This window comes from Arachis stenosperma, chromosome 3, assembly GCF_014773155.1.
Source record: "Arachis stenosperma cultivar V10309 chromosome 3, arast.V10309.gnm1.PFL2, whole genome shotgun sequence".
Lineage (NCBI taxonomy): Eukaryota > Viridiplantae > Streptophyta > Magnoliopsida > Fabales > Fabaceae > Arachis > Arachis stenosperma.
Window position 1 is genome coordinate 76,336,907 of NC_080379.1, and position 25,040 is coordinate 76,361,946.

Below are 25,040 nucleotides of genomic sequence, written 5' to 3' on the forward strand. Positions count from 1 at the left end.
AAGAGACATAAAGGAGCTCAAAAAGCACCATTGGACCTTCAAGAAGGCTGATGAGCGGATAATTTGTACCCTTTTTGGCATTATTTTTAGTATGTTTTTAGTAGTTTTAGTTAAGTTTTTAGTATATTTTTATTAGTTTTTAGTTAAAATTCACTTTTCTGGACTTTACTATGAGTTTGTGTGTTTTTCTGTGATTTCAGGTATTTTCTGGCTGAAATTGAGGGTCCTGAGCAAAAATCTGATCCAGAGACTGAAAAGGACTGCAGATGCTGTTGGATTCTGACCTCCCTGCACTCGAAGTGGATTTTCTGGAGCTACAGAAGCCCAATTGGCGCGCTCTCAACGGCGTTGGAAAGTAGACATCCTGGGCTTTCCAGCAATATATGATAGTCCATACTTTGCCCAAGATTTGATGGCCCAAACCGGCGTTCAAAGTCACCCTCAGAAATTCCAGCGTTAAACGCCGGAACTGGCACCTAAATGGGAGTTAAACGCCCAAACTGGCATAAAAGCTGGCGTTTAACTCCAAGAAGAGTCTCTACACGAAATTGCTTCATTGCTCAGCCCAAGCACACACCAAGTGGGCCCGGAAGTGGATTTTTATGGCATTTACTCATCTCTGTACACCCTAGGCTACTAGTTTTCTATATATAGAACCTTTTACTATTGTATTTTCAGCTTTGGACATCTAGTTCTTAGATCAGATCTTGGTTCTTCTGGTTCCCTCTCTGGGGCCGAAACCAATGATCACTTTGTTCTTATGTATTTTCAACGGTGGAGTTTCTACACACCATAGATTAAGGTGTGGAGCTCTGCTGTACCTCGAGTATTAATGCAATTACTATTGTTCTTCTATTCAATTCCGCTTGTTCTTTGTCCAAGATATCGCTTGTTCTTCAACTTGATGAATGTGATGATCTGTGACACTCATCATCATTCTCACTTATGAACAAGGTGACTGACAACCACTTTTGTTCTACAAGCAATCAAGGCTCTAGTGAATATCTCTTGGATTCCTGATACACGATGCATGGTTGATCGCCTGACAACCGAGTGCTCGCCTGACAAACGAGCCAGCCATTCCGTGAGATCAGAGTCTTCGTGGTATAGGCAAGAACTGATGGCGGCATTCAAGAGAATCCGGAAGGTCTAACCTTGTCTGTGGTATTCTGAGTAGGATTCAATGATTGAATGACTGTGACGTGCTTCAAACTCCTAGCAGGCGGGGCGTTAGTGACAGACGCAAAAGAATCGATGGATTTTATTCCGGCCTGACCGAGAACTGACAGCTGATTAGCCATATACTGTGACAGAGCATAGGAACATTTTCACTGAGAGGATGGGAGGTAGCCACTGACAACGGTGAAACCCTTGCATAAGCTTGCCATGGAAAGGAGTAAGAAGGATTGGATGAAGACAGTAGGAAAGCAGAGAGACGGAAGGGAAAGCATCTTCATACGCTTATCTGAAGTTCCTACCAATGAATTACATAAGTACCTCTATCTTTATCTTTATGCTTTATTTGTATATCACTATACCCATTTGAGTCTGCCTGACTAAGATTTACAAGGTGACCATAGCTTGCTTCATACCAACAATCTCCGTGGGATCGACCCTTACTCGCGTAAGGTATTACTTGGACGACCCAGTGCACTTGCTGGTTAGTTGTGCGAAGTTGTGTTTATGCCATGGTATTGAGCACCAAGTTTTTGGATTCATTACCGGGGATTGTTTTGTGTAAAAGTAGTGATCACAATTTCGTGCACCAAGTTTTTGGCGCCGTTGCCGGGGATTGTTTTGTGTATGGACAACTGACGGTTCATCTTGTTGCTTAGATTAGGTATTTTTTCTTCAGAGTTCTTAAGAATGAATTCTAGTGTTTCAAGGTGATGTTCTTATCATCACCAAAGCTGATTGATCTTCATCAATTTAGCTCTTGAATGCAATGTCCTGCTGAAGCTTGGCTAGCCATGTCTAATTCCTTTAGACTGAAGCTTTAGACTAACATTGCATGATTCCTGGTGTTCATACCCTGACCGAGCTCTCCAAACTCGGTAAAGCTGATAGAAGGCCCGACCTCGACCCAAGGCCCACGTTCGAGGTCGGACCTCGGACAAACAGGCCAAAGAAAGGCCCATCAGAAGGAACTAAGCCCAAAACCTAAAGGCCGAAAGGGCCTGGGAAAGGCGGTTCCGCAAAGATAGAGATGAATCTCCCAAAAGATAAGATAAGATAAGAATATCTTATCCAGGGATGATCGCAGCCAACTACTATAAATACACTGGAGCACCCAGGTATAACTCATACTCTAATTCTACTTGATATCTGCTTGGACCCATGCTAACTTAAGCATCGGAGTGTCATTGCAGGTACAACCCCCCGCCGTTCAGCACAACTAGCTCGGGTCACAGACCCCCCACCTCGGGCCTTGCCAGAAGACCGAGCTACACGTTTCAGGTAACCCTCGGAACATTGGCGCCGTTGCCGGGGACCTGGAAGTCATCCCTTTACCATGGCGGACGACCCTCCCAACAATAACCACGCTACATCAGAATAAGAAGAGGAAGTTGACACCGGAGAACGGCCGGACAGCCCTCTATCACCACGCACTCCAGGAGGAAACAAACAGAATCGCCCAAAGACATCACCCCCAGACAAAGATCCACAAAATCCCGAAAGAGAAAAAAGTTCGGAGATTCTGGAAACAGTTCGGGCACAACAAAGCCGGCTGAGACAACTCGAAGAGGACGTAAAGAAGCAGAAGGAAACTGAACAGGATCTGAGAAGGGAAGCTCACAAACGCAGAGAATTGGAAGAAAAACTGCGGAAGATAGAGGCCAACCTAAAAGATCGGACGGAACACGGCACCACTCCCGAAAGCAACCATGATCCCTTCACACAAGAGATCATGAAAGAGAAGGTACCGCGAAACTTCAAACCACCAGATATGGACCCCTACGACGGCACCACCGATCCAAGTCATCACCTCAGCAATTTCAGAAGCAGAATGTACTTAGTCGACGCCTCCGACGCGATTCGATGCAAAGCCTTCCCCACCACTCTCACTAAGTCAGCCATGAAGTGGTTCGACAACCTGCCACCAGGATCAATCTCCAGCTTTGAAGACCTGACCAAAAAATTCTTAACAAGGTTCTCTATTCAAAAGGACAAGGCAAAACATGCCCCCAGCCTACTCGGGATCAAACAAGGCAACCAAGAAACTCTCAGAGAGTACATGGAGCGATTCAACAAGGCCTGCCTGGACATACAACACTTGCCCACGGAAGCAGCCATCATGGGACTAGCAAACGGCCTAAAAGAAGGACCGTTTAGCCAATCCCTATCCAAAAGATACCCGACCTCCTTATACGAAGTACAAGAACGGCAGGAAAGTATATCAACATGGAAGAAACCTCCCAGCTGAGAGACTCTTCCAGGAAGGAGTCAACCTACCCGCCCCGAGATCGAGATCGGGAACAGAAAAAGAAAGAAGAATCCAACTCGGACAAGCCACGAAAATACCACAGCTACACTCCCCTCCGAGTCTCCCTGGTAGACGTCTACAGAGAAGTATGCCACACCGAGAAGATCTCACCACCCAAACCTCTGAAGCACAAGAGAGCAGGAAGAGATCGGTCCGAGTACTGCGAATATCACAGACTCTACGGCCACTCTACTAACGACTGCCACGACTTAAAGAATGTTATAGAAAAGCTAGCCAGAGAGGGAAAACTCGACAGATACATAGCTGAGAAAGGAGAAGAAACCAGAAAGAGAAGACGGGGAGATAACGAAGATCGGGCCGAGCAAACACGAACCCCGCGAACTCCTGAAAGGCACATACACATGATAAACGGAGGTTTCGCAGGGGGAGGGACATCCAAATCCTCACGGAAGAGACACCTCAAAGAAGTCTACCATGTCCGAGAAGACAGCCCCTTACCCGAGTTACCTACTATCTCATTTACCCGAGAAGATGCTCTTGGAATAATACCCGGACACGACGACCCTATGGTGATCACCATCATCCTAGCCAACGCCAACTTACATCGAACCCTGATCGACCAAGGAAGCTCAGCAGATATCCTGTTCAAAGCAGCCTTCGACAAGCTCGGACTCGAAGAAAAAGAGCTAAAAGCCTATCCCACCGACCTGTTTGGACTAGGAGATACCCCGATCCGCCCCTTGGGATACATCTCATTACACACTACCTTTGGAAAAGGCGAGCAAACCAAAACACTAAGCATCGACTACATTGTAGTCGACGTCACTTCAGCATACAATGCCCTCATCGGACGACCAACCCTAAACAGACTAGCGGCTATAGTCTCGACCCCACACCTCTGTATGAAGTTCCCTACCGCAAAGGGAATCGCTACCCTAAAAGGCGACCAAAAACTAGCACGACGATGCTACAACGAAAGTCTGAGCCTAAAAGGGAAAGAGGTCAACACAATAGAACTCGGGCGAGTCCAAGCCCGAGAAGATCTTCGGCCACAACCAGAAGGAGAAACCGAAAAGATCCAGATCGGGAACACACCCGAGAAAGTACAAACATAGGGGCAAACCTCGAGGCAGGCCTAAAGGAGGAACTCACAACCCTCTTAAGGGAGAATTCCGACCTCTTCGCCTGGAAAGCCTCCGATATACCAGGCATAAGCCCCGACCTGATGTGCCATAAGCTATCCGTATACCCGGGATCCCGACCTGTCCAACAAAGACGCAGGAAGCTCGGGCCCGAACGCATGCAAGCAATAGAAGAACAAGTGCAAGCACTACTAGATGCAGGGTTCATTAGGGAAGTAAAGTACCCCCTATGGCTCGCAAACGTGGTCCTAGTGAAGAAGCCCAATGGAAAATGGAGGATGTGCGTCGACTACACGGATCTCAACAAAGCCTGCCCCAAAGATCCATATCCACTACCGAACATCGACGCCTTAGTCGATGCCGCTTCGGGCTACAGATACCTCTCCTTCATGGATGCATACTCGGGATACAATCAAATCCCGATGTATGGACCCGACCAAGAAAAGACCTCGTTCATAACCCCAAGGGCAAACTACTGCTACGTAGTAATGCCAAACGGGCTGAAGAACGCAGGGGCAACCTACCAGAGGCTAATGAACAAAGTGTTCTCAGAACACATCGGGCTACAGCTAGAGGTGTACGTCGACGACATGCTAGTAAAGACACAAGAAGACAGAAACTTGGTCGCCGACCTCAGCAGTATCTTCGACACCCTCCGGAAACACAACATGAGACTTAACCCGACAAAGTGCACCTTCGCCGCAGAAGCCGGGAAGTTCTTAGGCTTCATGCTGACTCAGAGAGGCATCGAAGCAAACCCGGACAAATGCCAAGCAATACTCAATATGAAAAGCCCGACGTGTGTCAAAGAAGTACAACAACTAAATGGGAGACTAGCCGCCCTATCAAGATTCTTGGCAGGATCAGCGATAAGATCACTCCCTCTCTACTCACTCCTAAAGAAAGGGAAACCCTTCTCTTGGACCCCGGAATGCGAAAAGGCCTTCCAAGAATTCAAGGAATTCCTCGGGCAGCCACCAATCTTAACCCGACCTCTAAAAGGGGAAGAGCTCGTACTATACCTGTCGGTCGGACATCGGGCAGTCGCCTCGGCACTAATACGAGAAAATGAGGAGGGGCAACACCCCATATACTTCGTAAGCAAAGCACTACAAGGGGCCGAATTAAACTATCAGAAAATAGAGAAATAAAGAACACGGATTGAGCTATCCCTAAAATTCGAGTTCCAGGCCTCAAATAACCAAGCCGAATACGAAGCCCTACTAGCGGGACTAAAACTAGCCGAAGAGGTCAGAGCAAAGAGGATCACGATCTTCAGCGACTCCCAGGTCGTCACATCACAAGTAAATGGAAGCTACCAGGCCAAAGACCCTACTATGAAAAAATACCTGGACCAAACACAGGCGCAATTACGACACTTCCCGGAAATACAAATCCAGCACATACCCCGGGAGCAAAATGCCCGGGCAGACGCCCTCTTCAAAACTTGCTAGCACCAAGCCCGGAGGGAGCAACAGAAGTCTCCTCCAAGAAACTCTACAATCCCCCTCCGTGTTAAGGGAGGAAGAAATACTAAATATATCCGGGCAACAACAAGGATGGATAACCCCCATACTCAACTATCTGAAATCGGGAATTCTCCCCGCCGAAAGAAAAGAAGCTAAAAGGCTTACAAAAGACGCCCAGAACTACACGTTAATCCACGACGTATTATACAGAAGAGGATTCTCAAACCCCCTCCTGAGGTGCGTCCCGACCACAGAAACAAAGAGCGTCCTCGAAGAAGTCCACAAAGGCATGTGTGGGAACCATCTCGGAGCCCGGGCCCTGTCCAAGAAAATAGTCAGAGCCGGGTTCTACTGGCCGACCTTGCAAAGAGACGCGGCAGAGTTTGTGAAAATATGCCCCCCCTGCCAAAAACACGCCAATTTTCACAAAGCACCGCCCGAAGACCTCATAAGCATCACCGCACCATGGCCCTTCGCAAAGTGGGGACTCGACCTACTCGGCCCATTCCCACAAGGACCGGGGCAAGTCAAGTACCTCATAGTAGGGGTCGACTACTTCACAAAGTGGATCGAGGCTGAACCCTTAGCCACTATTACGGCTCAGAAAAGCCGTAAATTCCTATACAAAAACATTGTCACGAGGTTCGGAGTCCCCTACTCCATCACAACAGACAATGGAACACAGTTCACAGACACAAGTTTTCAGAACTTGGTGGCCGAGCTAAAAATCAAACAGCAGTTCACATCGGTCGAACACCCGCAAGCCAATGGACAAGCAGAGGCCGCAAATAAAGTCATCTTGGCCGGGTTAAAACGAAGACTCCAAGAGGCCAAAGGGGCATGGGCCGATGAACTCCCCCAGGTATTATGGGCATATCGGACAACCCCGCACTCTACAACAGGAGAATCCCCATTCCGACTAGCCTACGGAATGGAGGCAATGATTCCCGTCGAAATAGACGAAGGATCACCCAGAACCATCTTCTACAACGAAGGAGGCAACCCTCAGGCACAAAGGGAAGAACTCGACCTCCTACCCGAGGTCCGAGAAAGAGCCCGAATCAGAGAAGAAGTCTTAAAACGACGAACGGCCCTCAGATATAACCGAAAGGTGATAAAACGAAGCTTCTCCACTCACGACCTGATTTTAATCCGAAACGACATCGGAACACAAAAATCGGGAGAAGGAAAGCTAGCCGCAAATTGGAAGGGGCCCTACAAAGTAACAGAAGTCTTAGGGACAGGCTACTACAAGATATCCGACCTAGAAGGCAATGAGCTGCCCAGAACCTGGCACGCCTGTAACCTAAGACGATACTACAGCTAGAAAACTTAACCCGAGGTGTACTCTTTTTCCCCACGAGGGTTTTTTAATGAGACACCCGGTTAAGTAGGACACCCGACCTAGTCAAAAGGGTAAACACTTTGCACATATTCTTCTTTTTAATACTAATCAAATTTCTTTATTTTCTCTTTCTCGTTATAAAGCATATCCTAAAAAGTACCCCACCAAGGCGCATTAATTTATGCTCGGCAAAACGCAAAAAATCATTTGCCAAAGGCCATACGAGGTCGGCAAAGATGAAGCGACGAGGTTCAAATTAATGTGAGAAGTTATAAAAGTAACTCTGAAATGGCTCAAAAAGCCAAATAGAAAAGAAGTTACAAAAATAACTTAAAAAGGCCGACCAAACAACGAAGTCGGACCTGACCAAAGGGGTACTCAAGGATCCCGATGTCCGAGAGTAAACTCGGACCCAAGAAAGAAGCTGGCAAAGAACCAGGACTTCGAGAAACGCTAGCTAAAAAGTTGTTACCCAAAAACAACTAAAAAGCAAAAAGCGAGAAAGTCAAGGCGCTAGCTAAAAAGTTGTTACCCAAAAACAACTAAAAAGCAAAAAGCGAGAAAGTCAAGGCGCTAGCTAAAAAGTTGTTACCCAAAAAACAACTAAAAAGCAAAAAGCGAGAAAGTCAAGGCGCTAGCTAAAAAGTTGTTACCCAAAAACAACTAAAAAGCAAAAAGCGAGAAAGTCAAGGCGCTAGCTAAAAAGTTGTTACCCAAAAACAACTAAAAAGCAAAAAGCGAGAAAGTCAAAACGCTAGCTAAAAAGTTGTTACCCGAGAACAACTAAAAAGCATAAAAGCGGAACGAGACAATCGAAACACAAAGCATGGCATAATAAAGCTACAAGAGTAGCTAAAATAGCAGAACAGGTGTCCAAAATGTTTGCAGAAAACATCCAAAAAACAAAAAGCCCACAGGTCGGGCAAAAGCACAAAAAGTACAAAAAATTACAGAGGATCAAGGCCCTTTCCAGACTCCGCATCAACACCTGGCTGAAACATGGATATCGGGACTGCAGGAACAGCACCATCGCTTGGAACCTCCATACCAACTCTATCCTCGGCCAAAGGTGAAGTCGGGTTCACGACCGGAGCCTCGGGGTCGGACACCGGAGCCTTGGGGTCGGACATCGGAACCTCATCCTCAACAGGGGCAGGAACAATCTTCCCCTCCACAACCATGTTATCCGTACTGAACAAACTGAGATCCAATTCGGGAGCAAGAACCCGGACCTGATCCCTCAAATTCACAAACATAGCATCCATACCCTTGGCCACATTATCTTCCAGCTCATAAAAGTCATCCCGAGCAGATTGCAGCTTCTCCTTCGTCTCCACAAGCTCAGCATACAGCTTGGTATAGTTCTCCGTCGCCACCCTCGCCATCTCCTCAGACGTCTTCGCCACCGCCACAGCCGCGGTAGCCCTAGTCTTCTCTTCCTCCAAAGACTCCTCCAGCTCGGCAATCCTAGCATCCTTCAGCTGACTAACCTTATCAAGCTCGGACCGGGCCTTCTCAAGTCGGGAGCTGGTCGCCCCAAGGGGAGCTTTCTTAAACTCCCGAGCAATGGCGGCATGAAGGCTAGCCATCCGAACACAACTCCACGCCATATACTGAAAGTGATGCTCCATGGACGCATCATCAGTAGAAATAAAAGTCTGAGGAAGAATGTGCTGCTCAACCCAACCGAGAGCATCGAAATCCTTGTCATTGAAACCAGCAGGCTCTCGGGAAGTCTTCTGTTTCTTGGGGGGAGGACCCGAGGTCGAGGTCGGGGAAAGCTGACCGGGTCCGGAGATCGGAGGATCCTGAGTTATAGCTCGGAACTGAGGGACCGGAATGGTCTTCGACCGAGTCTGAACACCAATTGTAGTCTTCTGCGGAGAAGGTCGGGGAGAAGCTTCAGCCTCGATATTCCGAGATGCCGCAGATTTCTTCGCTCGACGGAGAAACTTCATAGAATCAGCCTGAGAAGACATCTCTGCAGAAACGAAACAAAGAGGTTATCAAACAGAAAGATCAAAACAAAGTCAAAATATGAAAATGAAATCTCAAAAAGAGGTCGGGAACTACCTAACTCGGAACGGAGAAGGCTTGGATCTCCCAACATTTTCTTCAAGTGAGGTGCCCGACCCCATAGACTGCTCAACACACCAACGAAAGCCTGTTCCACCTCATCTAGACTCTCGAAGGTGTACTTAACCGACACCACACTCTCTTGCCAACAAAGAGGAAACGAAGGCTCCCCACTCTCATCTAAGAAAAAAGGTCGGACATCTCCAACAGCCCGGACTTTGAAGTAATAGTTTTTGAAATCGTGAAACGACTCATCATACAAAGTGCAAAATTTCCTACCCTGGTTAGCCCTAAACGAAACCCAGGACACCTTCCCAGCACCCGACCCCGGCTTCGTCAGTACAAACAGATAAGAAAAAAGAGAAACAGAAGGGGAGACGCCTAAAATCTGACACAAAAGTTGGAAAAGCTTTAAAAACGCCCAAGAGTTCAGATGGAGTTGTGTAGGGGCAAGGTTACAAGACCAAAGGACCTCGGATTCCAGGTCGGTGAAAGGAAGACGGACACCTAGCTTGGAGAAGAAACAATCATAAGCATAGAAGAAAAGTTTCTCGGAACTCTCTAACGGCGGAAACCATACCCTCTCCTCGGACTCCGGGGCTGCTAACTCGTAATCCCGCTCAGACTCCCTGTTCTCACAAATACTACACTCCCTACGGAACCTAATCAGATACTCAGAATCTACAACAGACGGGACCCTTAAAGGAGCAGGATCTACCCAACCTAGACCACTCGGAATCTTGGTCGACATTGCTTGAAACACCTTTCGAGACATAAAAAAATCTTGCCTACAAAGAAAGAATACAACAGCAAGACAAAAATCACACAAAGGCAGAAAAACCAAATTCAACAAAAACAAAAGAAAGCAAAGTTCTTTTACAAACAAGAAGGCAGCAACTCGAATAACAAAAATGGATCGGAGAAAAGAGTCCCCCCACACACACATACAAAGCAATAGCGGCGCCTCTTTTCGGGGCAACCCGGGCATAGAAGATATCAGAAAAAAGAAGCGTACGAAGAATAAAAGCAAAAAAAAAAGCAAACCTGGAAAAGAAGAAAGCGACGAGCTCCGACGAAAGGAAAAACGGCGGCGCAGAAAAGAACTCTGAAAAAACGCACAAAAAATGGAAGACGAAGAACAGAGAGAAAGAAGAGAAGATGCTCGAAAAGAAGTGATGAATAAACAAAGAAAAATGAAGAAAGGGGCAAATAAATAAAAGCCTCCACAGAGCGCCGCACGGAAATCGAGGAAGAAACGGTAACAAGCAATAAATGCTGAAACGACCGTTTTCAAATTTTGAAAAACTACTATGCCCGAGCTCGACCTTCCGAAAAAAGACGAACTCGGGCAGGGGCACTGTTCATACCCTGACCGAGCTCTCCAAACTCGGTAAAGCTGATAGAAGGCCCGACCTCGACCCAAGGCCCACGTTCGAGGTCGGACCTCGGACAAACTGGCCAAAGAAAGGCCCATCAGAAGGAACTAAGCCCAAAACCTAAAGGCCGAAAGGGCCTGGGAAAGGCGGTTCCGCAAAGATAGAGATGAATCTCCCAAAAGATAAGATAAGATAAGAATATCTTATCCAGGGATGATCGCAGCCAACTACTATAAATACACTGGAGCACCCAGGTATAACTCATACTCTAATTCTACTTGATATCTGCTTGGACCCATGCTAACTTAAGCATCGGAGTGTCATTGCAGGTACAACCCCCCGCCGTTCAGCACAACCAGCTCGGGTCACAGACCCCCCACCTCGGGCCTTGCCAGAAGACCGAGCTACACGTTTCAGGTAACCCTCGGAACACCTGGAATTCTCATTAAGAATTTTGATACCTTTATTTTCTTTTCCATATAATTTTCGAAAAAAAAAAGCACAAAAAATTTACAAAATCATAAAAACCAAAAATATTTTATGTTTCTTGTTTGAGTCTAGTGTCTCATCTTAAGTTTGGTGTCAATTGCATGCATTCATTCATGTGTCTTAAGGATCTTCAAGTAATTCTTGATTATTTCTTACTCTAATCTTTAAATTCTCTTGACTTGAGTGTTTTGTGTGTCTCATATGCATTCTCATTAGTGTCAGTAGTATACAAACTGCTAAGTTTGGTGTCTTGCATGCATTGTTATTTGGTTTTAGTTGCATTTTGATTATTAAAAATCCAAAAATATTTTTAATTTGTGTCTTCTCAAGTCAATAATACAGAGAATTGAAGATTCAGAACATACAGCAGAGGAATTGCACAGAAAAAGCTGGGCGTTCAAAATGCCCAGTGAAGAAGGACAGACTGGCGTTTAAACGCCAGCCAGGATACCTGGTTGGGCGTTTAACGCCCAAAAGGGTAGTATTTTGGGCGTTAAACGCCAGAATGTGCACCATTCTGGGCGTTTAACGCCAGGATGGCACAAGGGGGAATATTTTGTTTTCAAATCAAATTTTTTTTCAAGTTTTCAAATTTTTTTTTCAAAATCAAATCTTTTTTCAAATCATATACTTTCAATCAAATCTTTTTCAAAATCAATTTCTTTCTATTTTTAAAGATACTTACTATCAATTAATGATTTGATTCAACATCTCAAGTATGTTGCCTTTTCTGTTGAGAAAGGTTTAATGTTTGAATCATATCTTTTCTTGTTAGCCAAGTTTTTAATTTTCAAAATCAAATCTTTTTAAAATGTTTTTCAAATCATATCTTCTCAATCACATCTTTTTAAAACCAATCATATCTTCTTAACTACATCTTTTTCAAAATAGTTTTCAATCAAATCTCTTTCATTTATAATTTCAAAATCTTTTTCAAAAAAATCACTTGATTTCTTTTCCACTTTCATTTTCGAAAATCAATTAGTGTTTTTCAAAAATGTTTTCAAAAATCCTTTACTTAATTTTCGAAAATTACTTCCCTTCTTCTCACATCCTTCTATTTATGGACTAACACTATTCCTTAATGTAAAATTCGAACTCCATCTTCTTTGATAAGTTTGAATTTTCTACTTCTGTCTTCTACTTTTTTTTTCTTCTGACACCTCAAGGAATCTCTATACTGTGACATAGAGGATTCCACATTCTCTTGTTCTCTTCTCTTTCATATGAGCAGGAGCAGAGACAAAGGCATTCTTGTTGAAGCTGACCCTGAACCTGAAAGGACCTTGAAGCGAAAGCTAAGAGAAGCTAAGGCACAATTCTCTATAGAGGACCTAACAGAAATCTTCAAAGAAGAAGAACCCATGGCAGCCGAAAACAACAACAATGAAAATAATGCAAGGAAGGTGCTGGGTGACTTTACTGCACCTACTCCCGACTTCTATGGGAGAAGCATCTCTATCCCTGCCATTGGAGCAAACAACTTTGAGCTTAAGCCTCAATTAGTTTCTCTAATGCAACAGAATTGCAAGTTCCATGGACTTCCACTGGAAGATCCTCATCAGTTTTTAGCTGAGTTCTTGCAAATCTGTGACACAGTCAAGACTAATGGGGTTGACCCTGAGGTCTACAGACTGATGCTATTCCCTTTTGCTGTAAGAGACAGAGCTAGAATATGGTTGGACTCTCAACCTAAAGAAAGCCTGGACTCATGGGAAAAGCTAGTCAATGCCTTCTTGGCAAAGTTCTTTCCACCTCAAAAATTGAGTAAGCTTAGAGTGGAAGTCCAAACCTTTAGACAGAAGGATGGAGAATCCCTCTATGAAGCTTGGGAAAGATACAAATAATTAATCAGAAAATGTCCTTCAGACATACTTTCTGAATGGAGCATCATAGGTATTTTCTATGATGGTCTCTCTGAACTATCCAAGATGTCTTTGGATAGCTCTGCTGGAGGATCTCTTCATCTGAAGAAGACGCCTACAGAAGCTCAAGAGCTAATTGAAATGGTTGCAAATAACCAATTCATGTACACTTCTGAAAGGAATCCTGTGAACAATGGGACAAGTCAGAAGAAAGGAGTTCTTGAGATTGATACTCTGAATGCCATTTTGGCTCAGAACAAGATATTGACTCAACAAGTCAATTTTGATTTCTCAAAGTCTGTCTGGAATGCAAAATGCACCAAGCAGTACTAAGGATGCTTCATCTGAAGAAGAAGCCTATGATCCTGAGAACCCTTCAATGGAAGAGGTGAATTACCTAGGAGAACCCTATGGAAACACCTATAATTCTTCATGGAGAAATCACCCAAATTTCTCATGGAAGAATCAAGAGAGACCTCAACAAGGTTTCCACAACAATAATGGTGGAAGAAATAGGTTTAGCAATGGCAAGCCTTTTCCATCATCTTCTCAGCAAAAGACAGAGAATTCTAAGCAGAACCCCTCTGATTTAGCAACCATGGTCTCTGATCTAATCAAAACCACTCAAAGTTTCATGACTGAAACACGGTCCTCCATTAGGAATTTGGAGGCACAAGTGGGACAGCTGAGCAAGAAAGTTACTGAACTCCCTCCTAGTACTCTCCCAAGCAACACAGAAGAAAATCCAAAAGGAGAGTGCAAGGCCATCAACATGGCCGAATTTGGAGAGGAAGGTGAGGCAGTGAACGCCACTGAGGAAGACCTCAATGGGCGTGCACTGACCTCCATTGAGTTCCCCAATGAGGAACCATGGGAATCTGAGGCTCAAAATGAGACCATAAAGATTCCATTGGATTTACTTCTGCCTTTCATGAGCTCTGATGAGTATTCTTCCTCTGAAGAGGATGAGTATGTCACTGGAGAGCAAGTTGCTAAATACCTTGGAGCAATCATGAAGCTAAATGACAAGTTATTTGGAAATGAGACTTGGGAGAATGAACCTCCTTTGCTCACCAAAGAACTGGATGACTTGTCTAGGCAGGAATTACCTCAAAAGAGACAAGATCCTGGGAAGTTTTCAATACCTTGTATCATAGGCACCATGACCTTCAAGAAGGCTCTGTGTGACTTAGGGTCAAGTGTAAACCTCATGCCTCTCTCTGTAATGGAGAAGCTAGGGATCTTTGAGGTGCAAGCTGCAAGAATCTCATTAGAGATGGCAGACAACTCAAGAAAATAAGCTCATGGACTTGTAGAGGATGTTTTGGTGAAGATTGAAAACCATTACATCCCTGCGGATTTCATAGTCCTAGAGACTGGGAAGTGCATGGATGAAACCATCATCCTAGGCAGACCCTTCCTGGCCACAGCAAAGGCTGTGATTGATGTTGATAGAGGAGAGTTGATCATTCAAGTGAATGAAGAATCCTTGGTGTTTAAGGCTCAAGGATATCCCTCTGTCATCATGGAGAGGAAGCATGAAGAGCTCCTCTCAAATCAGAGTCAAATAGAGCCCCCACAGTCAAACTCTAAGTTTGGTGTTGGGAGGCCACAACCAAACTCTAAGTTTGGTGTTGAACCCCCACATTCAAACTCTAAGTTTGGTGTTGGGAGGTTCCAACATTGCTCTGAGAAAATGTGAGGCTCCATGAGAGCCCTCTGTCAAGCTACTGACATTAAAGAAGCGCTTGTTGGGAGGCAACCCAATGTTATACTTTATCTATTTCCTTTTGTTATTTTATGTTTTTTGTAGGTTGATGATCATAAGAAGACACAAAATCAATTGAAAAAGCAAAAACAGAATGAAAAACAGGAAGAAAAATAGCACACCCTGGAGGAAGAACCCACTGGCGTTTAAACGCCAGTGAGGCTAGCAATTGGGCGTTTAACGCCCAGTCTGGCACCATTCTGGGCGTTTAACGCCAGAAAGGGGCACCAGACTGGCGTTAAACGCCAGAAATGGGCACCAGCCCGGCGTTTAACGCCAGAATTGGCTCAAAACGTGTTTTTGCATGCCATTTGGTGCAGGGATGACTTTTCCTTGACACCTCCGGATCTGTGGACCCCACAGGATCCCCACCAACCCCACCACTCTCTCTTCTTCTTCACCCATTCACCAATCACCTCAATACCTCTTCCCCAAAAAAAACCCTTCACCTATCAAATCCCATCTTTCTCCTCACCACTCACATCAATCCTTCATAAAACCCCACCTACCCCACCCTTCAAATTCAAACCACTTCCCCTCCCAAACCCACCCATAATGGCCGAACCACAAAGCCATCTCCCTCTCCTCTATTTCTTCTTCTTCTACTCTCTTCTTTCTTCTTTTGCTCGAGGACGAGCAAACCTTTTAAGTTTGGTGTGGTAAAAGCGTTGCTTTTTCGTTTTTCCATAACCATTTATGGCATCCAAGGCCGGAGAAACCTCTAGAAAGAGGAAAGGGAAGGCAAAAGCTTCCACCTCCGAGTCATGGGAGATGGAAAGATTCATCTCAAGGGTGCATCAAGACCACTTCTATGAAGTTGTGGCCTTGAAGAAAGTGATCCCCGAGGTCCCTTTTTCACTCAAAAGGGTGAATATCCGAAGATCCGACATGAGATCCGAAGAAGAGGTTGGGAAGTTCTTACCAACCCCATTCAACAAGTCGGAATCTTAATGGTTCAAGAGTTCTATGCCAATGCATGGATCACCAAGAACTATGATCAAGGTGTGAACCCGAATCCAAAGAATTATCTTACTATGGTTCGGGGGAAATACTTGGATTTTAGTCCGGAAAGTCTAAGGTTGGCATTCAACTTGCCTATGATGCATGGAGATGAACATCCTTACACTAGAAGGGTCAACTTTGATCAAAGGTTGGACCAAGTCCTCACAGTTATATGTGAAGAGGACGCACAATGGAAGAGAGATTCAAGAGGGAAGCCGGTTCAATTGAGAAGGCATGACCTCAAGCCCATCACTAAGAAAAGGATGGAGCAAACAAGAGACCCCACTCATCATGAGATCCCTGAGATACCCCAAGGGATGCACTTTCCTCCACAAAACTATTGGGAGCAACTGAACACCTCCCCAGGAGAATTGAGTTCCAACATGGGACAACTAAGGGTGGAGCACCAAGAACACTCCATCATCCTCCATGAAATTAGAGAAGATCAAAGAATCATGAGAGAGGAGCAACAAAGACAAGGAAGAAACATTGAGGAGCTCAAGCACTCCATAAGACCTTCAAGAGGAAGAACAAGCCGCGATCACTAAGGTGGACCCGTTCTTTAATCTCCTTGTTCTTTATTCTTCTATTTTTCGAATTTTTTTTATGCTTATGTTTGTCCATGTTTGTGTCTTATGATCATTAGTGTCCTAAGTGTCTATGCCTTAAAGCTATGAATGTCCTATGAATCCACCACCTTTCTTAAATGAAAACTGTTTTTAATCACAAAAGAACAAGAAGTACAGGATTTCGAATTCATCTTTAAAACTAGCTTAATTAGTTTGATGTGGTGACAATACTTTTTGTTTTCTGAATGTATGATTGAACAGTGCATATGTCTTTTGAATCTGTTGTTCATGAATGTTAAAATTGTTGGCTCTTGAAAGAATGATGAAAAAGGAGACATGTTACTGAGGATCTGAAAAATCATAAAAATGATTCTTGAAGCAAGAAAAAGCAGTGAATACAAAAAGAAAAAAGAGAAAAAGAAGGAGAAAAACGAAAAAAAGGAGAAAGAAAAAAAAAAGAAAGAAAAAGAAAGAAATAAAGTTGTGATCCAAGGCAAAAAGAGTGTGCTTAAGAACCCTGGACACCTCTAATTGGGGACTTTAGCAAAGCTGAGTCACAATCTGAAAAGGTTCACCCAATTATGTGTCTGTGGCATGTATGTATCCGGTGGTAATACTGGAAGACAGAGTGCTTTGGGCCACGGCCAAGACTCAATAAGTAGCTGTGTTCAAGAATCATCATACTTAACTAGGTGAATCAATAACATTATCTAGATTCTGAGTTCCTAAAGAAGCCAATCATTCTGAATTTCAAAGGATGAAGTGAGATGCCAAAACTGTTTGGAGGCAAAAAGCTACTAGTCCCGCTCATCTAATTTGGAGCTAAGTTTCATTGATAATTTGGAGTCTATAGTATATTCTCTTCTTTTTATCTTATTTGATTTTCAGTTGCTTGGGGACAAGCAACAATTTAAGTTTGGTGTTGTGATGAGCGGATAATTTGTACCCTTTTTGGCATTGTTTTTAGTATGTTTTTAGTAGTTTTAGTTAAGTTTTTAGTATATTTTTATTAGTTTTTAGTTAAAATTCACTTTTCTGGACTTTACTATGAGTTTGTGTGTTTTTCTGTGATTTCAGGTATTTTCTGGCTGAAATTGAGGGTCCTGAGCAAAAATCTGATCCAGAGACTGAAAAGGACTGCAGATGCTGTTGGATTCTGACCTCCCTGCACTCGATGTGGATTTTCTGGAGGTACAGAAGCCCAATTGGCGCGCTCTCAACGGCGTTGGAAAGTAGACATCCTGGGCTTTCCAGCAATATATGATAGTCCATACTTTTCCCAAGATATGATGGCCCAAACCGGCATTCAAAGTCACCCTCAGAAATTCCAGCGTTAAACGCCGGAACTGGCACCTAAATGGGAGTTAAACGCCCAAACTGGCATAAAAGCTGGTGTTTAACTCCAAGAAGAGTCTCTACACGAAATTGCTTCATTGCTCAGCCCAAGCACACACCAAGTGGGCCCGGAAGTGGATTTTTATGGCATTTACTCATCTCTGTACACCCTAGGCTACTAGTTTTCTATATATAGAACCTTTTACTATTGTATTTTCAGCTTTGGACATCTAGTTCTTAGATCAGATCTTGGTTCTTCTGGTTCCCTCTCTGGGGCCGAAACCAATGATCACTTTGTTCTTATGTATTTTCAACGGTGGAGTTTCTACACACCATAGATTAAGGTGTGGAGCTCTGCTGTACCTCGAGTATTAATGCAATTACTATTGTTCTTCTATTCAATTCCGCTTGTTCTTTGTCCAAGATATCGCTTGTTCTTCAACTTGATGAATGTGATGATCCGTGACACTCATCATCATTCTCACTTATGAACAAGGTGACTGACAACCACTTTTGTTCTACAAGCAATCAAGGCTCTAGTGAATATCTCTTGGATTCCTGATACACGATGCATGGTTGATCACCTGACAACCGAGTGCTCGCCTGACAAATGAGCCAGCCATTCCGTGAGATCAGAGTCTTCGTGGTATAGGCAAGAACTGATGGCGGCATTCAAGAGAATCCGGAAGGTCTAACCTTGTCTGTGGTATTCTGAGTAGGATTCAATGATTGAATGACTGTGACGTGCTTCAAACTCCTAGCAGGCGGGGCGTTAGTGACAGACGCAAAAGAATCGATGGATTTTATTTCGGCCTGACCGAGAACCGACAGCTGATTAGCCATATGCTGTGACAGAGCATAGGAACATTTTCACTGAGAGGATGGGAGGTAGCCACTGACAACGGTGAAACCCTTGCATAAGCTTGCCATGTAAAGGAGTAAGAAGGATTGGATGAAGACAGTAGGAAAGCAGAGAGACGAAAGGGAAAGCATCTTCATACGCTTATCTGAAGTTCCTACCAATGAATTACATAAGTACCTCTATCTTTATCTTTATGCTTTATTCGTATATCACTATACCCATTTGAGTCTGCCTGACTAAGATTTACAAGGTGACCATAGCTTGCTTCATACCAACAATCTCCGTGGGATCGACCCTTACTCGCGTAAGGTATTACTTGGACGACCCAGTGCACTTGCTGGTTAGTTGTGCGAAGTTGTGTTTATGCCATGGTATTGAGCACCAAGTTTTTGGATTCATTACCGGGGATTGTTTTGTGTAAAAGTAGTGATCACAATTTCGTGCACCAAAGGCGCCACCCTCACTCAGGTGGATTCATTCCTTGTTCTTATTTCTTTCTGCTTTTCGGTTTTTATGTTGTGTTTATCTATGTTTTGTGTCTCTACTTCATGATCATTAGTGTTTAATAACTATGTCTTAAAGTTATGAATAATTCCATTAATCCTTCACCTCTCTTAAATGAAATATGTTTTAATTCAAAAGAACAAGAAGTACATGAATTTCGAATTTATCCTTGAATTTAATTTAATTATATTGATGTCGTGACAATACTTTTTGTTTTCTGAATGAATGCTTAAATAGTGCATAATTTTTGATCTTGTTGTTTATGAATGTTAAAATTGTTGGCTCTTGAAAGAATGATGAACAAAGAGAAATGTTATTGATGATCTGAAAAATCATGAAATTGATTCTTGAAGCAAGAAAAAGCAGTGAAAAAGAAAGCTTGCGAAAAAAAAAATAATATGGCGAAAAAAAATAGAAAGAAAAAGAAAAAGCAAGCAGAAAAAGCCAATAGCCCTTAAAACCAAAAGGCAAGGTTAAAAAGGATCCAAGGCTTTGAGCATCAATGGATAGGAGGGCCCAGGGAAATAAAATCCAGGCCTAAGCGGCTAAATCAAGTTGTCCCTAACCATGTGCTTGTGTCATGCAGGTCCAAGTGAAAAGCTTGAGACTGAGTGGTTAAAGTCGTGATCCAAAGCAAAAAGAGTGTGCTTAAGAGCTCTAGACACCTCTAACTGGGGACTTTAGCAAAGCTGAGTCACAATCTGAAAAGGTTCACCCAGTTATGTGTCTGTGGCATTTATGTATCCGGTGGTAATACTGGAAAACAAAGTGCTTAGGGCCACGGCCAAGACTCATTAGTAGCTGTGTTCAAGAATCAACATGCTTAAATAGGAAAGTCAATAACACTATCCAAAATTCTAAGTTCCTAGAGAAGCCAATCATTCTGAACTTCAAAGGAAAAAGTGAGATGCCAAAACTGTTCAGAAGCAAAAAGCTACAAGTCCCGCTCATCTAATTATAATTAATATTCATTGATATTTTGGAATTTATAGTACATTCTCTTCTTTTTATCCTAATTGATTTTCAGTTGCTTGGGGACAAGCAACAATTTAAGTTTGGTGTTGTGATGAGCGGATAATTTATACGCTTTTTGGTATTGTTTTTAGGTATTAGTAAGTTCAAGCTACTTTTAGGGATGTTTTCATTAGTTTTTATGTTAAATTCACATTTCTGGACTTTACTATGAGTTTGTGTGTTTTTCTGTGATTTCAGGTAATTTCGGGCTGAAATTGAGGGACTTGAGCAAAACTCTGAAAAAGGCTGACAAAAGGACTGCTGATGCTGTTGGAATCTGACCTCCCTGCACTCGAAATGGATTTTCTAGAGCTACAGAACTCCAAATGGCGCGCTCTCATCGGCGTTGGAAAGTAGACATCCAGAGCTTTCCAGAAATATATAATAGTCCATACTTTATTCGGAAATTGACGACGTAAATTGGCGTTGAACGCCAAGTACATGCTGCTGTCTGGAGTTAAACGCCAGAAACACGTCATGATCCGGAGTTGAACGCCCAAAACACGTTATAACTTGGAGTTCAACTCCAAGAAAAGCCTCAGCTCGTGGATAGATCAAGCTCAGCCCAAGCATACACCAAGTGGGCCCCGGAGGTGGATTTATGCATCAATTACTTACTCATGTAAATCCTAGTAGCTAGTTTAGTATAAATAAGACTTTTTACTAATGTATTAGTCGTCTTTTGACCACGTTTCATCTTTGGTCTCAGTTTTGTTTTATTCTTCATCTTAAGAGGCTATTGATCACGTTTTAGAGGGCTGGCCATTCGGCCATGCCTGAACCTTTCACTTATGTATTTTCAACGGTGGAGTTTCTGCACACCATAGATTAAGGGTGTGGAGCTCTGCTGTACCTCAAGTTTCAATACAATTACTATTACTTTCTATTCAATTCTCTTTTACTCTTATTCCAAGATATACGTTGCATAACACTTTGATGAATGTGATAATCCGTGACACTCATCATCATTCTCACCTATGAACGCGTGTGATTGACAACCACTTCCGTTCTACTCTAGGCCGGGCGCATATCTCTTAGATTCCCCAACAGAATCTTCGTGGTATAAGCTAGATAGATGGTAGCATTCATGGGGATCCGGAAAGTCTAACCTTGTCTATGGTATTTCGAGTAGGATTCCGGGAATCCGGAAAGTCTAACCTTATCTGTGGTATTCCGAGTAGGATTCCGGTATTGAATGACTGTGACGAGCTTCGAACTCCTAAAGGCTGGGCGTGATGACAAACGCAAAAGAATCAATGGATTCTACTCCAACCTGATTGAGAACTGACAGATGATTAGTTCCTGGCTGAGAGGAACTACAATAATGAGTACCTACTCATTCTTCCAACATACCTTGTTGACTTTGTGGAGCCCCGCATCGAGAGGAGACAGTGGGATTCTTGAAGAGGCAGCCGCGGGTAGCTAATCTCTCATGGGTAGTTGAATGCTACTCCAACTTTCACTTGCCTACCCTGCAATCTGTCTATATTCATCAAAAGCAAGTCCCTGTCTCCGAAGGGGCCATTCAGAGAGCATTGGATCTTCCACCTGACATTCAAAAGACTATCGACGCACACACGTACCTGACGCGTACGCGTGTCATGCGCCACGTACAGAATTCACAGAAAATGCTGGGGGGCGATTTTGGGCTGAGTTTGGACCCAGTTTTCGGCCAAAAAATGCAGACTAGAGCCAGGGGACAGCAGAGACTCAACACACATTCACACATTCTCATTCATTAGTTTTTAGTTTTAATTTTAGTTTTATGAATCTTGGAGAGAAATTACCACATCCTCTAGGGTTCTTCAATTTCATAGATTCTTAGATTTCTAGCTTTATGCTTTTGGATTGGATATTGAGAAGAGTTACCACATCCATTTTCTTACTCCCTTATTTTGTATTTACTTTGTTCAGAGTTATATATGGATACCTTCGATTTTGGAATTAATTAATGCAAACAGTATTTTTCTATTTAATTTCTTTATTTGCTCGATTATTTCAATCCATTCAAATTATCATGTGTTCTTTCTACTCCCTTTATATGTATGCAAAAATGGCATCCGTGTCTTCTTTCTACTCCCATTTCATCTACTTTTCTTCATTTATCCATTGAAATAGCATAGTTTCATAAATTCTCCCTAAATTGTGTTTGAAAGTGAAAACATGCTTTTTAAGCTTTATAATTGCTAAATTTTATTCACTTTAATTCCATTTGATGCCTTGACGTGTTTGTTGAGCAATTTCAGGCTTATAAGGCAAGTATGGATTGAAGAAGTGGAAGGAAAGCATGCAAAATGGGAGAATTCAAGAAATGAAGGATTTGTAAAGCTGTCAATCCTGACCTCTTGGTACTAAAGTTATCATAACTTGAGCTACAGTGGTCCAAATTAGGCGGTTCGAGAGGCATTGAAAAGCAAATGTTTGGAGCTTCGAAAGGATATATAATTTGCTATAGTGGACATAAGTTGAAGTGTGCGTATGCACACAAGTTGTTTATGATAGCAATTATCATGTTTGTGGTCTATGATTATGATAGGAATCCTCAATTTCCCAATCCATGCCAAGAGTTCTTTTTGTCACTTGAATTCTATTTTTGATATTTCTTGCTTTGAGTTTTAATTTCCTTACATGCTTATTTACTTTCTTGCACTTTAGTTTCTTGCTCCTTGCAATCACAACCCCCAATCCCTCATAGCCAATAATATGACACTTAATTATAATTCCTAGGGAGAACGACCTGGGAGTTTAAATACTCTTGGTTTTTTGATTTGAATCGTGACTTATTCTTTGAATTAAACTTTGATGTTGAGAGTTAGTTGTTGATTTGGCTATACTTACAACGAATGATTTCTATTTTGAGAAATTCTGAATCAATGACAAATTCTCGCTCATCAAGTTTTTGGCGCCATTGCCGGGGATTGAAATGGTGTTACATTGTTGGGTATTGTTGATATGTGAATATGTGAATAGTTTGTTTTTGATTGGTTGCTTGTTTTTGTTTGTAAATATGTTTCTTGGTTGTTAGCTTGCTTTAATAAATTTTTGTTTTAAAATGCATATGTGAATAGTTAGTAATCTTGTTTAAATTGCCTTTTTGACTTGCATGTTTAAATTTATTTTTATTAGTTTTTGGATGGTTGAATTTGAATAGATTTTTGTTTGTGCATATTACAAGTGTTTTGAATAGTCCATGATTTTGATTTGAAAATTACAATTTCGGATTAATTTTAAAATTAATGTAAATAGTTGCATATTTTTATTAATTTCTTATTTATATGCATTTTGCATTGTTGAGTGAATTTCTCTTTTGAAAAAAAAAATCAACTGTGCTTACGCACAAACTCTTTGCGCACGCACACTTCAATGCAAGGCTTCTGTTCACGGCGCTCGCACAGTATATGCGTATGCCCAATAGTCTTTTACCCATGAATCCGTACGCACATCACCTTGGTGCTTACGCACAATAGCAAAAACACCCCCTTGTGGTGCGAACCCCTCATCTTCTCTGTTCCGTCTTCTTCACCATCATTACCACCACAGCGCCTCACCGTCTACCAACTTCCAACCACCAGTGACCGCCGCAGTTGCCGTGCCCCTCACCCCATCTCTTCTTCCTCCTCTCTTATCTCTCATTCCTCGTCCCTCACTCTTTCTCTTGCGCTAATCCATAGCCTGCTTCTCTTCGGCCTTCCCTAACCGCCAACCATCACCGTCGGCCTCGACCCAGAACCCACTGCGCCGTCGACGAGGCACCACGACCCTCTTCCTTCTTCTTCCCTTCGCAACCTCCTTGGCTCAGCGCCGAACCAGTCTCCAGCCACTCCAACCTCTTCTCATCTCTCCACGAACCCTGATCCGTATCCTTGTCGTCTTCCCCCTGATCCGTATCCTTGCCGTCTTCCCCCTGTCCGAACCCTAGCGCCACCATCCTTATAGTTCATCCACTCCTCTGCGAATCGCCGCTCACGCCAGGACCTCCGCGTCGCCAGCGTCACAGCTCACCACAACCCTTTCCTCTTCCACTCGCGGGCTCCACAAACACCCTTTTTTCTCCAATTCCACATCACTGCCTGGAACGGCCAGAACAGGGTGTAGTGTTGTGTCTTCCAACCCTCCGTCTTGCCCTATTTCATTGCTGCGTCCACTCTCTGCCGCTGCCATTGAAGTAGTGCCACTACCAGGTCACCGTTTCTGCTCTGGCCAATTCAACACCACTATCCTTTTACCTTCCACTCTATTCATTCATTACTTTCAAGGTCTCTGCCTTTCCCCTGTTTTATTTCATTTCGTTTACTACAGCTAGTTAGTTCATTTTGTTTATCTTAATTTAGTTAGTTTATGCATAGTGCACGAAATTGTGATCACACTTTTCACAACTCTGCACAACTAACCAGCAAGTGCACTGGGTCATCCAAGTAATACCTTACATGAGTAAGTGTCGATCCCACGGAGATTGACAGCTTGAAGCAAGCTATGGTCATCCTGTAAATCTCAATCAGGCCGATTCAAATGGTTATGAGGTTTTGATAATTAAAAGATAAATAAAATGGAAAATAACATAGAGATACTTATATAATTCATTGGTGGGAATTTCAGATAAGCGTTTGGAGATGCTTTGTTGCTTCTGAACCTCTACTTTCCTATTGTCTTCATCCAATCATGCGTTCTCCCTTCCATAGCAAGCTATATGATCCTCTTATTTAAAATGATCCTATACGGTTTCTGTACGGCTAATCAACTGTCAGATTTCTCATCTCGGATGTAAAATACTAGGGACAG

At 43.1% G+C, this 25,040-nt stretch overlaps 1 non-coding gene across 1 annotated transcript; it reads right to left on the minus strand.

Moving 5' to 3' along the window:
• Positions 1–13,111: 13,111 nt before the first annotated feature.
• On the minus strand, positions 13,112–13,220 carry LOC130971175 (small nucleolar RNA R71). Its single transcript, XR_009082409.1, has one exon. It is a non-coding gene; the product is annotated as a small nucleolar RNA R71 (small nucleolar RNA).
• Positions 13,221–25,040: the final 11,820 nt, after the last annotated feature.